Below are 17,304 nucleotides of genomic sequence, written 5' to 3'. Positions count from 1 at the left end.
ACGTGTATTACCAAAACTTTGATATTTGTCTTATTTATCCTTATGCAATGAACTGAATGTAACATACCCTAGGTAAGCAACATCACTCACAGCCAGTAACAGATACAAATCTACCCTGAAAGACATAATATTCCACGATATTGAAATAAGGAACAAAGGGAAAGGAAAAAGAGAATTAAAGAACGTGTATCATCAATAAAACAAAAATTCCATACAGATCAAGTCACTTAAAATAATTTAGAAAGACGCAGTTATACTTTCTAGGGTATTAAACCAGTCAATTACTTTATGTATATATATATATATATATATATATATATATATATATATATATATATATGTAAATAAAATTCAATTTATTACCAAATTACCAATTACTTATATTTAACTTTTAATTTGCATTTTGTACACAACTAAATAATTCTGTCAAAACAGTAACTGTATATTCTTAATATAAATAACATATATGTTATTGCTATACAAATTATTCAAGCATTAATCATTTTAGAAGGAAATGGCAAATAAATTTGGATACCTTATGATTTTATAGGATTTTGTAAAGATATGCTTATGATTTTTATAGGATCAATCAACTACATGTATTACCAAAACGTTTATATTTGTCTTATTTATCCTTATGCAATGAACTGAATGTAACATACACTAGGTAAGCGAGATCACTCACGACCAGCAACAGATACAAACCTACCCTGAAAGACATAATATTCCACGATATTGAAATAAGGAACAGAGGGAAAGGAAAAAGAGAGATAAAGAACGTGTATCATCAATAAAAAAATTACAAAAAAAATAAATAAAATAAAACAAAAATTCTATACAAAACAAGTCACTCGAAATAATTTAGACAGACGCACTTATACCTTCTAGTGTATATATATATATATATATATATATATATATATATATATATATATATATATATATATATATGTATAACCAATACTGTTTTTCCAGTCTCTCGTTTTTGTTCAGTTTTCTCAGTTTCTTGTTTTTGTTGATAAAGATATTTTGATTTTGATATCATTTTTTCTCGATAAATACCTTTTGACTGAAAAAAATATGAGAAAACATGAAAGTAGCTAACAGTTATAAAGCGTAAAAATAAAATCTGCATGAAACCAATGAACGAAACAAAGTTATGCCACAAATCAATAGTTTATAGAGTTATATAGGACGTCTAGTTTAAAGTTCTAATATTATACGGGAAAATGAAATCCGATAATGATCTACAAAACAAACCAAGCATCGAAACTCGAAATAATCGCCGTCGTCCTCATCGAACGTTTCCTATAATCAATTCGATTTAAAATTGAATAAGACCAAAGCTATAGACAATAATATCGTTAAATTCTAGGCGGTCTCTGAGCCGAAGTCGGCGGCGGAACCTGGCAATAATTTTTCGAAATGAGCACGTTGAATTCGGAAAATCAAACTTGCAAATCTACCCAATGAACCATTACGAATGCTGCAGATAGATAAACAGGCTATATTTCAGCGGGAATTTCGTTATTGTTAAATAAATTTATCTATCTCCGTGCCGTTATCATAACCGAGAGAAATTTCCCAAATATGCAAACGAGAAAGGAAAACACAGATAATCGTACCCTTGTGTAATGTATTATACTTATTTCTCGATCGTTTTGCTCCTGGGTATCTGTGGCATAACGCTGCTTGAATATACGAAACTAAATCAATAATCAAACTGATAAACAATTGGCGCTTGTATGTAATTTTATATGCGATATATGTTAATGAAAATGCGAAGTATCAATATAAATAACTCTTAAGGAACCTAATCTAGCTGTTAAGTTCGATGGATTTAACATTTTTCAACATAAAATAACAGTTTTCGAATTTCATTTTTCCACATTTACTTTTGTTGTTTAATCTAAAGAAGTCTGTTAAAAAAACCCATCACATAATTATGAGTTAGGTTTCTACAATTGTCTAACAGGTCAATTGAAAAGTCCCCGGAGTACATAACATTTTTTAGTACCATAGTACCAAAACACATTTTTTTGGAAAAATTAGTTTTTTTTATTCAACATAATTCCCTTCAAGGGTGATACACTGATTATAGCGACCCTCAACCTTTTCGATACCATTTTTGTGGTACAATTTTTTCTTTACTTCAAAATAGGCCACAGTTTCGGCGATCACCTCTTCATTCGACGAAAATTTCCAGCAAGCATCCTTTTGAGATCTGAGAACAGATATAGATCTGATATAGTCGTTGCTGTCCAGATCTCGAGAATACGGCGGATGAGGAAGCAATACAAAGCCCAATTCACGGATTATTGCTATCGTTTTCACTGACTTGTGACACAGTGCATTTTCTTGGTGAAGCAGCACTTTCTTTTCCTTCAAATGCGGCTGTTTTTCGGCGATTTCGTCCTTGAAATGGCCCAATGACGCTATGTAATAGTCGCTGTCGATGGTCCTTCCTTTTTCAAGGTATTCAATGAAAATTATTCCATGCGCATCCCAAAATACAGACGCCGTAACCTTGCCACCCAACTGTTGCGTTTTCCCACGCTTTGGAGCGGGTTCATCGTGTGCAGTCCACTCGGGTGACTGTCGATTGGACTTCGGAGTGAAATGATGGAGCCATGATTCATCTATTGTCACATATCGACGCAAAAACTCGAGTTTATTACGCTTGATCATCTTCAAACACTGCTCCGTATCATCAACTCGTCGTTGTTGTTGGTCAAAAGTGAACTCGCGCGGAACCCACTTTGCACAGGGCTTTCTCATACCCAAATATTCGTAAATAATATGATGTACACGTTCAGTTGATATTTTTAGAGTGTCTGCTATTTCATTCAATTTTAATTTACGGTGATTCATAATCATTTTGAGAATTTTTTAAATGTTTTTGTCGGAAACAACTTCTTTTGAGCGTCCACTGTGTTCACCGTCTTCGGTGCTCATTTGACCACGTCCGGAAACTCGGCATCGAGCCAAGTTTTTGCTTCAACTGTATTTTTTTTCCATTCAAAAGCAATATTTTAGCAACACTCGAAATTCCTTTTTATCCATTTTTTCACAATAACAAAAGTTGCTTCAATCAGCTCTCAAATTTATACACGCATTTTTTGAGGGTTAGGGCGAACTAAAAAATATATGGATGTGTCAGGACAGGGACTTTTCAATTGACATGTTAAAAGTGTTGACTTTAATATTATAGGAAAAGACTTATTGGATGAAAATGAGGCTCACATTCTCAAATAATTTTCAGACAGCTTATCAATTGGTCAATCAAATGTTTCCGAATATTTACATGCGATGAGGAGGATTACAATAGAGAGAAAATTACTATCACACGAATTCACTGAAAATGCAATTTTGAACCGTTTCAACATCGAGGTTTCATTGATTGCTAGATAAAAAAGAAGAATCCTTTTATTAGTAGTGATAATCCACTTCGACCATCGCAAGCGGTGATCCATGGAAGATGTATTAAGAGCTGCAAAAGCCGAATGTAACTTTTTTTGTCTATAATCATCTAGATCAATCGAACAAATCCCACGATACAATAAAGGCCAGCTAGTAACATGCGTTTAATAATCCTTTAGCATGACAGCGCTCATACACATGTCGCAATGGTTGTGAAGGATATAACCATGCAGCACGGGTATGAAGTTTTGCTGTCCAGCATTACCAGTCAAATCAAATCGATCCAATATAGCTTAGTCCAAGGTTTCAAAATGCTGAAGAAGCCGAAGAAGAAAATCGCTGCCAAACCACCATCACTATTTCAACTCTATATCACCATGTTGGCAGAAATTAATTGATTGATTGATATTATTAGTTTAAAGTCTCTATCAAAACATACTAGGAAATATTAGCGAAAGAAAAGAGGCTGAAATCCACCCAACTGTTGTACGTTCCTAGGAACCCCAAAATAATAAAGCAAAAATCAAATAACAGTTATAATGGTAAAAATGTATAAATAAATACATAAAATCTATAACCAAATTTCGCAATAAATCTGAAATAAAACAAATCTAGGCAAACATATAAATAATTAAATAAATATAACAATAAATAAATATATAAAATAAAAATGATGCTATGTGTAAGGTAAAATTAAATTTGAAAACAAAGACCGATTTCCTTAAAAGAATCAAATAATTTGAACTGATTTTGGGGCAAGGACACATCCAGTCAATCCATTAGAAAGGAATACAGAACTAAATTATATTTGTAGATATCTCCTTTCTGGAGAGATATCAGGTTAAAAGATGCCCTTCTTAATGAACTAAAGCTTGTTTTCCTTTTCGAGCAGGTCCTACTGAAGCTGTACCATCTATCTTTCGATCTACAAATGGAGAAAAGCTTTATAATATGATGTATTTATAATTTGTTGGCTTTTCGTAATAGCATGTTAGCGAGGTTATCAATCTATTCGTTAAAAGATTTGCACCTAAAGCTGCATAACTGAAACCAGCCAGACTGTATAATTGAAAGATCTTGACCACTAGCGGTTAAGAGGGAAATGCATTTTCGATAGTTTGCAGTGAGTTGGTTATTAAGTGAAGGTTTAGGGTTAGTTTATGTTTGTTTATTTACTCCTGTTTTTTTTATTTACTGCGAACAATTCAACTATAAGTATAGTGGATGTAGAGAGCAATATAAAGAATTTATTGCGAGACCAATGATGTATTGCAGCGCTTACTCCTATAGAGGACTTCCGGAACCATCCGCATAAACAACCTCAAAATTTCAAATTAATTCTTAAAAATTAAGGAACAATTTTAATTAATTAACTCATACTTGGTTATTATAATAATAACATTAGTATCCAATTTATTTTGATAATGGGCGAGTTTATTTTAACATGCAAAATATAATACAATACCATGTAATTTATTTGTATAATCTTGTTTGAGCTTATTGTAGTTGCATTCATAATGGAATAACCAGTTTTGTATTCTGGTTTTTAGCAATGATCAACATCTCGTAAAACAATCAACAACCAGTCATTAAAGTCAATGAGTGTTTCTTCCAGTTTTTCAGTAATATATTATTTTGACCTACATGGACATTAAATTCACGTATCTTTCTCAATATGGTCGTTACATCGTGCTAGACTTCGCCGATTACGTCAGTCACTGTTCGCCACTCCCTTTAATGTGGTTATTCGTTGTATAATATCTAGAACCCTCTTCTATAATTCCTGATTGGTAATACAATCTTTCGAACTCAATGAAGGCATTGATAACTTCATTTTTAACCTCGCGGACTTAATGTTTTCGCAGGTTTCTGGATAAAAATGTTCACATAATGAAGTAAGTGTCGAGAAAATAGAAATTTCTTTCATAAAAGACGCTGCCTCATATTAATCTTGGAGATAATTGGTTTTTTTAATAATAAAGGATACTATTTGAACTACCGGATCAATAATTATTAGGACAATATGGCCACTAAAAAAACTAGTTCAACTTTGAACATTGAACTTATCCACAATCAAAATGGAGTGTTTTAAAAATTGTACAATATTGTAACTCGTGATTAACTTAAACAACATTTCAACTGATAAATTCTCGATATAAAATAATAGTTTTAGATTTAGTATTATTGAGTTATTCAGCGTATACATAAACCAATTATGAAACTATTAATGCTAAAATTAGAAACAATCAAAGAATAAATGAATAATTTAACAATTTTGCATAGAATATAATCTAAAATATGCATTTTTTACGACAATATATTATATTACAAATACATAGAAAGTTCTAAATATGTGCGCTGTTACATATTTGCGATGCCCTCTTAGTGAGTTCCAATGTTTGGCACTCAAGTGGTTTCTGGAGGAATTTCTAGATTGTCTTCTAAATACCAAGTCAGCCTCGAAAGTACCGCGAACTAAGAAACAACAGATTGTTTGGTATTCCACTTCAAACTTTTAAATCAAATAATTCTATTCGATTTAAATCCCGTACAAGAATTCTCCATTAATTAATTATCTTTATTACAATTACGAGTCTACAATATACATGTTCATAACAAAAAAAAGTCGAATCGTTCAGTTATGTCAGTTGTCACTTCTTTATCTTTGAATTAAATCATCTAACTAACGAAAAACTGTATTTTCACTCCTCAAGGCATACTAAGACTTTTACAGTTAAATTATAGGAATACAGTGAAACCATACTGATGTTATCTCTTGAATGAATATATTAATCAGAATCAAAAGATATATCCAGAAAAGATGACAGTTTAACGCTAGACGGCAAATTGTTACGAATCATCCCTTAACCAAGTTTATCAGGCCAAAGGCAAAATGAAATTACTCAAAAATCCGTATATTTCTGAATTGTGGAAATTACATAGCCTAACCTACTGGAAGTTACTCAATGTACCCTTAACGGTGGAGTATTGAAATTTGAGAGTATCGAATCATCTCATAGAAAATTGGATAAAACCGCTCGGAAGGTGTTTAGTTTATAATTTATATTGTGTTTTATTTGCCTTTGCTTTAAAGCTGCAGTTCTTAGCGAAATGGATTCGTAAGGTATCTGTTGAGATGTGGAAGATAAACCAAGGTTGTAAATTAAACAAAACTTATTTTCTCTCTTCTTTGAGTAAATTAATACAAAAAGACGAGTTGTTTAATTAATAATACAAAAATATACGTCTAAAGATATTAATTAATACGTTATAGGAAATGGATTATGATTCAGATAGTATGTACTTACTGAGAACTGGTCTGGGCTTGGCTATTATAGACAGGAATTCTACTGGTTGCGCTTGGTTGGATGCCGTTAACATTACTCTTTTCAATTCTTCTAACCATATTACTTCAATCTCTTACTCTTAATCAATTCTTTTAATAATTCTTATTTCAATGTTTTCTTCAATCAATGCTCATTTCAATTCTTTTTTCAATCAAATCAACTCAAATACTTTCTTCTCAATTCTCAGCAATACTTTCTTCTTCTCATTTTCAACTCTTTCTCTCGGTGTTGATGCAAAACACTTCTTTATTGTCGATTCAAATTCTGTTCTCTCGTTGTCGATGCACAGTGTTTTATCGCTGAAGCTCTTCCCTCGGGTTCCTGGTGGTGGTGGACAAGGCTGGTCCAAGAAACCCTTTTCTGTACCCCGATTCGCCGAGAATATCGGGGTGGGAAACACTCTTCTAACTAGGAACTTCTCACGCTCATAAAACATGTGCGTTTCGGATTTTTAAGGAATTCCCGAAAATTCCACGATTTCGGGTCTTCTTGATATTCATGGTTATAGGCGCCATAAGGAGTCCTCTTCAGGTCTAACTCCTGACACGTTTCGTCTAGCCTCGGTATGTGAAACTCCGTTATCCAAAACACTCGACAACGAGCCGATTTTGTATCAAGCCATAATTCTTTTCCCATGTCATAAATATTAGGAACATCAGTTAAAGGTCTAATGAATTAATGAAACGCTTTAACTAGACAACCGAAAGAATTCTACAATTTACGTAAACTTAAATTTACAGGACTGCCCCAAATATATATAAAATTTGCGTCGCAACACAATCTAAATAGCTTCCTATAGAATGTTGTCGCATTATTATACCAAAACATCCGTCAATTACTGGAAGTCAAATATGCTCCTCATTGTCTCTAAAATCTACTCCAAAATTCCCCATAACTATTCAATTATGTTAATGACTGGCAATTGTACTATCAAGGGAAAATTTGTGATGCTCTGAGGACCAAAGTTGCAATTTTTTGCCGTGTGTATGAGCACATAATCATTTAATAGAATAATAAGAACTGCATCATTGAGGATTTCGATATATTTATCCGCTGAGATCCGAAAAGTCACTACTTGCTCCGATGCAAATAGTATGTTTGAACTAAAAAAAGTGTATATATCAAAACTTACATATTCGAAAATACAGATATCGGTATCAATGTAGCAAGATTAAGGATCTAGATAAAATACCCATTACAGTAGATTAAATATAAAAGGAACATTATGGATTTATGGTATCAATATTTCCAAATGATCTCCACCATTTAGGTGCACTTAGCTTAGAGCTGTTCACTGTATAGCGTTCAAGTTTTGAGGTTTATTGCAGACCACGATTCAAGCGTCGAACCGACTTTACGACGATCATTTTACGATCCTAATTATATAAATTTTATGGAAGTAATTTAAGTTAGTAGTGCGAAAATTGGATAAAGCTTTCGCGTTATACCGACGGCGCGTTTTTGCACGGTTTAAATTTACGACAGGACGACGGGGTTGGGGGGCGGGGGGTGTATTTCGTTTTTAATTTTTCGTCGTCCGCACTTTGACTAATTAAGTTAAGGATATGGGATTTTAAATGTAAATATTTTAGAGACCGGTTAGTTCATTAGCTTTTGTGTACCGTATCTTTAGTGTGCAGTATCCGGTTTGGTGCTAACATTTAGCTAACATCGTATCTAATTTCGCTGAAAGCTTATCTTTGTTGTTTCCCCGCTTTAAACGTGAATTCTAACGGAATTATTTTTTGCACAAAGTCTAGTTACCGCAGGTTTATATTTCGAAAGTTTATGACTCGTGTTGACTGTAGCTGATTCCACTGTAGTAAAAAGACTCATTTTATTAATTGAGTTCGTGTTGAAGCAAACAGTTATCGAATATTATCACATAATAATTTATGTATAGTCTGTTCAAAGTTATATTGTACATACGTCATCTAACATGTCTCGTTTTGACTTTGTGATATCAAAATATCGCAATGTTGCCGCCTCAACCCTGAGTTTTAGTTCAGTTTAAAATATTGTAAAATATCATTTATTTTAATACTATTGTACATCTAAAAATTACAGTTAATTATACAGTCACAATAATTTATAGGTTAGAGTTATAACCTCTTATCACTATTGCCTTCAAGAATTTTGCATACGTCTGACGCCTTTGACAGGCTCATTCGTTTACGTGTTCGAACTAATCAGACAGCTGTGTGTCTCTTTTTAACTAGAATAGAATGAGAAAGAAAATATTGTCTGATTCTGAAACGAATTTACAAATTGCGGCAGGCAATACATAAAACATCTTGATGACGTGTGTACAAATAAACTTTGAATAGATTAAAGGTAAATAATAGCTATCTCACTGTGATGTTTACATGAATACCTTGACTAACCGTCTTTATTCGTACAATCTAAAAGCTAAATATTTATCTTTATTAGAAGTTGTAATGAAAAATGTGTAAGTTCTGTCGCGGAGGTGTATAAATACAACACTTCAATATCTAAGACTACTGACGAATGAATGAGGTTTTAACGAGATTCATTAATTTAAGAGAAAAAAAGCCAAGCCCAAACAAATATGGCAAAAGAGTAAACTAAATACTAAATAAAAGAGTGAAATATCAAATCAAATGATATTATATATTTGCAATGTATTTGTAAAATAAACATAATGAGGTTAGTTTAGATAGTAGGTGATATTACTGCATGAAGACGTAAATATTAAATCCACAACAAGAACTAAACGTAAAAAGGTAAATATGCTCTCGAATAATATATCTCGCTTAAATTTTATACTATAAGTAATCTTTGTTTTCTTCTACTATATATATTTACAACTAATTAATGACCAACGATTAATTTACATTACTGCAAAACAAAATATTGTAATGTTTTTTTAGGTCTGTATAATTATATAAAAATTATAATTCATTATTTCCATAATATATTAGGCATACCTAGTAGATAAAATATATTATTTATACTATCGACCAACGGTTCTATAATATTTTATTACTAAATATATCATATTTTGTATTATATATTAATGTTATTATAAATTTTAAGAATTAATTCTGCCAAGCCAATCATAATTTTTAATACAAAAAGTAGTTAGTTATGTGTAATAGTGAAAATTAAGATGTCAGATAAATTGCTTTTTATTATAATAGAAATATGAACTATACACGTATTATGTAAAACCCCTTAATTGTTTAAAAGATTTTTAAAATTGCCAGTGGTAACTATTTACAATCATATAACAGAATTAAATTAATAATTCAAAATGGAACTATTATAAAATAAGATTCAATAATATGATATCTTCGAAACAAATATACTTATGAAACTAAGAATATACCCACCCAATTTTTAACGATAACTATAATAAAATTTTTAATAAAAAAATATTAGGCACAGTCTGCTGCAAAATTAACTTGTTTAGGTTAAATATTGCGGAAGAGAATTTGAAATTACCATATTATATATAGAATAAATGTTATTAAAATATTAAGTTTATATATAATTACAGTAACAAAAATATAAATATTAAAACATTTTATTCAGTCGACGCTTACAAGGCGTTAATCCAAATATGATAATCTCGAACCAATGTATATTTAAAACATATCATTTACGTCGTAATTAAGCCATTGTCCCTTTGAAGCTCAAACAGAACGATGCATAAACCCGGCAACATTACCGTATTTCAACTTGTCGATAGAGTGTCAGAAAAATTTAATATGTACACGACCCCACGTTGTATTGCAAATATGTAAAAATGCATGTATATAAATGTTTGAAAATAACTTACACCTCGGTTTTCCCCTTAAAATTTATTGTCTTTTTATTGCTAGTTATGACATGGAGCTCATCTTGTATTGTGTATATATATATATATATATATATATATATATATATATATATATATATATATATATATATATACATATATATATATATATATATATATATATATATATATATATATATATATATATATATATATGTATATATATAAATGCAAAAAAGCAAACAAAAATATATAGCAATCAAACGACATTGGCTCTTTCTGGAAAACCGATTTACCTAACTATTAAAGTGCGATACTCCAAGTTGTTTTCCCCAACGTCCTCTTCCGATTTATTGGGAAAGAATGGGGGCATTTTAATAGATCTGCTCTCGCTTTACACTTAACTTGGATTAGAACAAAAAGCATTCTAATACAATTATCAGTAGAATTTGTAATAAATTATAGATGATATACTAGCAATTTGGTTTTAAATTGATAGCCATCATGTAATATACCAAAGAATGAAGATTTTAAAATATAAAAAATCATATCAACAAATAATAAACTGATGAACAAATTTTTCAGTTAAGAAATGTTACTATAACATCAACAACTATATCAATCACTATAACAATTGTCATAGTTATGACATAGAGCTCATCTATATATATATATATATATATATATATATATATATATATATATATATATATATAATATACTGGCAATTTCGTTTTATTAAATTGATAGCCATCATGTAATATACCAGAGAATGAAGATTTTAAGATGTAAAAAATCAAATCAACAAATAATAACCTGTTGAACAATTTTATCACTAAAGCATTATCAAAAAGAACAACACTTATGTACAAATTCATCAGGTAAGAAATGTAACTATCACATCAACCACTATATCAATCACTATAACAATCAATCATTTGGCAGACATGTGCGATTTAAGTATAATTTCTTATTCTGGAATGTCTGGTCCCGATGGACCCTATCCGAAAACTAGATAAACGAACGAAAGGCATCTTTAAGAAGTGTGAAAACAATAGCAACAAATGGAGTCTATTTTAAATGGCGATAAAATAAATAAATATGTAATATTTTTATAAGCAAATGAAAATTGGATATTTTATGAAGCCCGTCCTGGCATTTCTGATTAAACGTGTATAAGAACCACAAGCATGTAAAGCATACAATGCAAGGACAAAATAAGCCAAGATTCAAAAACAAAACAGAATAATATAAAATTCCCTCGTACCGTTAAAAAAGTGCAATTTGCCACAAGAAAGGATATTAAAGATTGCTTAGACAGCTGTATTTACTAACAGGAATGTTCTCCTGCTGAAGCGAAGCATGGATCCCCTCGAGTAACCGACGACGAAAAAGCTTTAGCGTACAATTTTAAAACAGCCTCTATCTACGATATTGTAAAAGAATTACATCTTTCTATTTGCAGTTTTTCTTTTCCGAGACTACGAAAGCAAATGTAATAAAAACTATCCTAGATCCAGTTTCATATTTTATTAACAAGGGCGTGGCTTTTTAGAATATGGGCAGACAATAATTATATTATTTAATTTATCGTTAAGCAATTCATTCAGTAACTATTGTAACATATAACTAACCAAACCAAAGCCAGTGAAAATATAATTCTTCTTCCACTGCATAAATAGAAGTAACTTCTAAATTATTTTCTAAACATAAAAATAACCTCGATAGTTCCTTGTATCCATCTAATAATGATTTACAATATATATTGAACAGAAGAACTTGGTAGCTGATCATTGTGAAACTAAAATTGATTAACGTTCACTGGATCATTATTACTGTTGATAACATTGTATGACTACGTATGTAAATGTATCAGTCGCGTAGATTATCGAAGTAATTGCAAGCCTACAGTTCAAAACTAATTTCATTCAATTTTACTATATAGTACAAAAGATGAAGCGTAGGATAGTAAACATAAAGATGAAAGATTGAAAGTTGATGTTATCGGAAGTAAAAAAGAAGACTTATGAGCCAATTAACAAAATAGCAACCGTGTTATTCAATAAAGGATTGGCATTTAATAAAGTCAGTAGCCTAAACCAAATATCTATTAGTAAGGCTGTAATTTGGCAAGATTCGTAGAAAATAATTAAATCGTATAACACATGGGCTGTAGAGTCCCGGACGTAATGTGTAGATGGTGCTAGATTTATTGCTTTCACCGCTTTTTTAGTTAATAATAAGCTGTGAGTTATTGTGCTAAGAGCGACACTACTTTTATTATTTTCAAAACAATGGATCAAAAACAATTTCATATTTTATTTTTACACTGCTTTTTGATGGGAAAGCATTCCGTTCAAGCGAAGCAATGGCTTGAAAAGTATTTTAAGGACTCCGCTTCATCAGAAACAACAATAAAACGTTGGTTTGCCGTTTTCAAACGTGGTCGTAGAGATACCGATTATGCAGAACGCAGTGGACGTCCAAAGCTCGTAAGACCAGAAAACAAAAAAAAATCACAAAATCGTTTCGAACGATCGAAAAGTAAATTTCGCGAGTTATATAATATCGTAAAGTTATTAAAAGAACGTCTTGGTTTTATATTGCATGAACATTTGACTAGTGACCACAAAAAAAACCTGTTGATGTCTCTGAGCAGGGTTTCGCCATGTTTAAAGGTAACAAACCGAAATTTTTTCGGCGATATGTAACAACTGATGAAACATAGATCATTTATTCCACTTATTCCAGAGGTTCTGTAATATATCTAGGAGAATTATATATATATATATATATATATATATATATATATATATATATATATATATATAGAAATATTCTCCCTACCAGCCACAGATGCAAGTGCAGTCGTGACTTTTCCTGGGAAATTAACAAATTAACACTTAAATGACTTCCTTAATAAATAGAAAACCATAAATAACAATACTTCAAAATATATTACAGATGTAATATAACTGATTTTACAAAACAAAACCTTTAGAGACAAATTATTATATCAATCGCCGATTTATAATTATATTTCTTTGTTTCTTAATGACGGCTTCGTCCAATTTATTTCAAACTCAATACGCTGATTCACCAACGAAAGGAAATAAATACAGCCGTCCATTCACAATAAACCGAAGACGAGACCTTAACGAAAGAGTTGTAGTTTGAAGCTATTTTCGGGTCGATTCCCCAAAGAGTTATGGCACGTACGTCCGTGCATTACTGCACTTTTCTGTCTGCAAATAATTAATTTTATCGTTCGCCATCTGTCTTCGACGGTAGTAAACTAAATTTAGCGGAATTTTAAACAGAATTTCGTTGCTACTTAGTAAAGTTGTAAGTAGTAAATAATAGATTATTGCTCGTTTAGTAATAGAGTTTACGGTAAATATAATAATATATTTTTTTTATATGTTTTAAAGTCTCCTTTTGCCAACTATGAGTTTATCTGGACTGGGCCTAAAGTTTAACGTGGGCTCCGAACCACGGTCCTCAGCATTAAGCCTACCGACTGGCGAGTGACCAACTTTAGAAATAATCCCAGAAGACATCCGGTCTTACCCAGCCTGGTTACTGGCGTGACTGGGATCTTTTTCCTTGTCGGATTTTATACTCTTGCCTAGAACATTCACAACCTCAGCAGGATTCGAACCCACGGCTATCGCAACTGAAGGAGGACCGTCCCATCGCCTTTACCACTGCGCCACCAAGCCGGCAATTTTTTCTTTTGGTCTTGACATTTGGGCAATGGGTCATTGCGGACATTTCTATGAGGATTATCAAGACAGGAGTACATTGATCATGTTGATTTTAACTTCGACTTTTGGCGATGAAACCCCATCCTTGGCCACTGTAATCGTCATGCAGGTTGACCAAAATCAGTGGTTGTGACAGAAAACATTGATACTGTGAGAAAAATTATATTGCAAGATGTGACTTGCCATAAGATTGAATCATCCGTAGAAATTAATATTAATATCCCCCTGCGAAAAATATTTATTCACGTTGGATCCCCCAGAATTTGACGAAATTTAAAAAGACGCTCGTGTCAATTGATGCAAAAAAATGCTAAAATAGGATAATTGCGGTGCGTGAAAAGCTGTGTTTAACATACATGTATATACAAAAGTGACGAAGTCTCGAATCAAATCGAACAAAATAACAGTCACTATATGCTACTTTCAAATTAAGCCAAATCCGACAAAACCAATTTGTTAGACATATAGACAATGGTAGTATTAGTACAACGTAAAACGATGAATTCTGAATGGTATACAACCACTTGTTTACCAAAAATGCTCAGTGAAATGCAACGAAGGATCATTCTTCATCAAGACTTGGCTCTCACGCATCGGCTGAAACAACTAACATGAACCAGATAAATAATTCTAAGAATCAGCGAAGATGCGCACTATCAAGCTAAGTGCTTTGACAACTAAAAATCACTTACAATAAAGTTTTATAATATATTCAAAATGAAATCATTGTGCTTTATTAGTATTAATATAATTCAGAATCGTGTAATTCAACAATATTAAAATCAAATTTAGAGTTGTTGAAAAAACCATGTTTAATAAATTAAACACATAAATACTTATTTTTGATGTAGAAATAGTAAATAGTAATATCGTAAGTAAATCTCGATAAGCATAACTGATAACTAAAATTAACTGATAAATAACATCGCAAAACGAATACCAATGATACTCGTAATTCTGATTAGACAGTTAAAATAAAGATAAATAAACACTATGAATGTTAAAACAGTTGAAAGGAATAAGTGAAATTTTAAATATAACTCAGATCAATGTAGAAACGAATATAAGAACATCTTTCTAAATATGGTTTCTAATGTTTTAGCATAAAAACGTGTTGACACGTTCTTTATTCAGCTGATAAAGTTGCATGATCTGAAATTGATAATGAAGTTTATCCACCACTCGAGTGCATGGCAAGAATGATCTCTTACGATTATTAGTCCATATCATGTTAGGTAAAAAGCAGATCATCACACTAAAAATCAATCTACCGTTTTGTTTAGTAGAAAGATACTCTCAAATTGTCCTCAACACAAAGTTATACGATTAATTATCAATCAGCTACAGGAAACACGCGACGAACCAAACCATAAGAAATTCTATAGCATATAAGTGCATTCTTAACTTTAACTTAAGTCTTAAGTTAAGACTAGTTTTATTTTAATTTGGGAAAAACCTACTCATATATTAAAGTCATACTCGTCTTTCTGGTGTATTCATGCAAATACAACAGAACAGTAGTAATAAATCAATTTGTAAATTAAGATTGTACTAAGCATATCTAATGTAAGAAGTACTTAATAAAAAAATTAGTAGGCCTAGAAATTAATTAACTCAATGCAAATATATTTGGCATGTAAGAACAAATAGGCACTATTTTAGTATATATGTATAGCACAAAACTGATAATAATGCTAAAAACTATAGAATTTATTGTAGTAGTTTTTAAGTATTGCCTAAATAATTTATGTTATTATCTGTCATACAATTAGTAAAATAGAAACTCTAAAAATATATATTACCTGTCATCGACACATTATAACACAAAAAAATGTTTCATAAAACCGAACAAAACCAAACACTTATCACACGACAACTAAAAACATAATATTATTCCAACGATACCGTCGAAATAAATCACCTCCCTCCACAGCATAAAAAATTCCAGTGGCTACTGAAAATATAGCGAATATAAATATAAACTATATAAAAAATATGTAAACAATCCTGTTTACATTTGTCGCATTTCACAACCGAACGGAATAGACTCTATTTATAGTACCTGTGATAGACTACGTTATAATCAACGTGTCGCGATTTTTTATATGTGATATTAAAGCAACAACATTGATAGGGGATTATTGATTTTCTTATTTTAAGTATTATAATTATTCCTGAAGTATAATATTGTACTTCATTATGAATTATTCATTAAATATCGTTACTAATAGTTAATTTAAATAGAAATAAGTTTTTTAAGCAATAAAAAACTAAATTCAATATAATTCAGTATCCGTATATAGATAAAGATGAAGTTGTTGATAGTACATTGAGGTAATGCCCAACTGCATCCAGTTGAGTAAGTACAGATAATCAACTATATAAGATCTGCAATAAAAGAAATGTAGGTTCCAGTTCTTTAAGAAGATATATAAGGTGGGCCAAAAGTCCCACTACCATTGACGTAATTACTGCTGTATAATGAAATTGGAAATAATGGAACGATTATTTTCATTAAATGTTGTCACTATGTAAATATTTATCCATAATAAAATATGAACGTCTATACAACACAATGGTTAAAGCGAAACTAGAAACGTTCCATAACCAACGACTTTTTAAATAAATATAGGAAATATTACATTTCAATTACACCATCATTTATCTCTTTTAGAGATCTGGCTGCATATATCAATCATTAGATGACGTTGATGATATGGATTATTAAAAATATTGACATAATACAACAGAGATAAAAAGAAGAAGAAGTCTTATATGTTCGAAAGGAAATTTAGAACATCACACGAAGCGGCATTCTCATTATTTAAGGCTATTTCAGCTGAAATAGCGTAGGGTAATCTCTACAATAACAACAACACTACTTGGAACTTATTCTAGCGGCACAGTAATTACGGTAAAAGGATATATTCAGTCTATCGCTATGGAAAAAATATAAGTGGCAGTTAACAAAATCCTCATATGAACTAGA

The 17,304-nt window shown here is 31.1% G+C and overlaps 1 protein-coding gene across 3 annotated transcripts in view; it reads right to left on the bottom strand.

Moving 5' to 3' along the window:
• Nucleotides 1-16,211, bottom strand: part of Ccn (cellular communication network factor protein Ccn) — a 294,872-nt gene extending 278,661 nt beyond the window's left edge. For all 3 annotated transcript variants that reach the window (XR_013007498.1, XR_013007499.1, XM_076416498.1), the window contains exon 1: nt 16,118-16,211. The gene's annotated coding sequence lies outside the window, so the exon portion shown is untranslated. The remainder of the gene's footprint in view (nt 1-16,117) is intronic.
• Nucleotides 16,212-17,304: the final 1,093 nt, after the last annotated feature.

This window comes from Rhynchophorus ferrugineus, unplaced genomic scaffold (assembly GCF_030347505.1).
Source record: "Rhynchophorus ferrugineus isolate W39M unplaced genomic scaffold, kcgeb_rfMv2 rfM10, whole genome shotgun sequence".
Classification (NCBI taxonomy): domain Eukaryota; kingdom Metazoa; phylum Arthropoda; class Insecta; order Coleoptera; family Curculionidae; genus Rhynchophorus; species Rhynchophorus ferrugineus.
The sequence above is the reverse complement of the archived record's forward strand: the minus strand, read 5'-3'. Positions and strand labels throughout refer to the sequence as shown.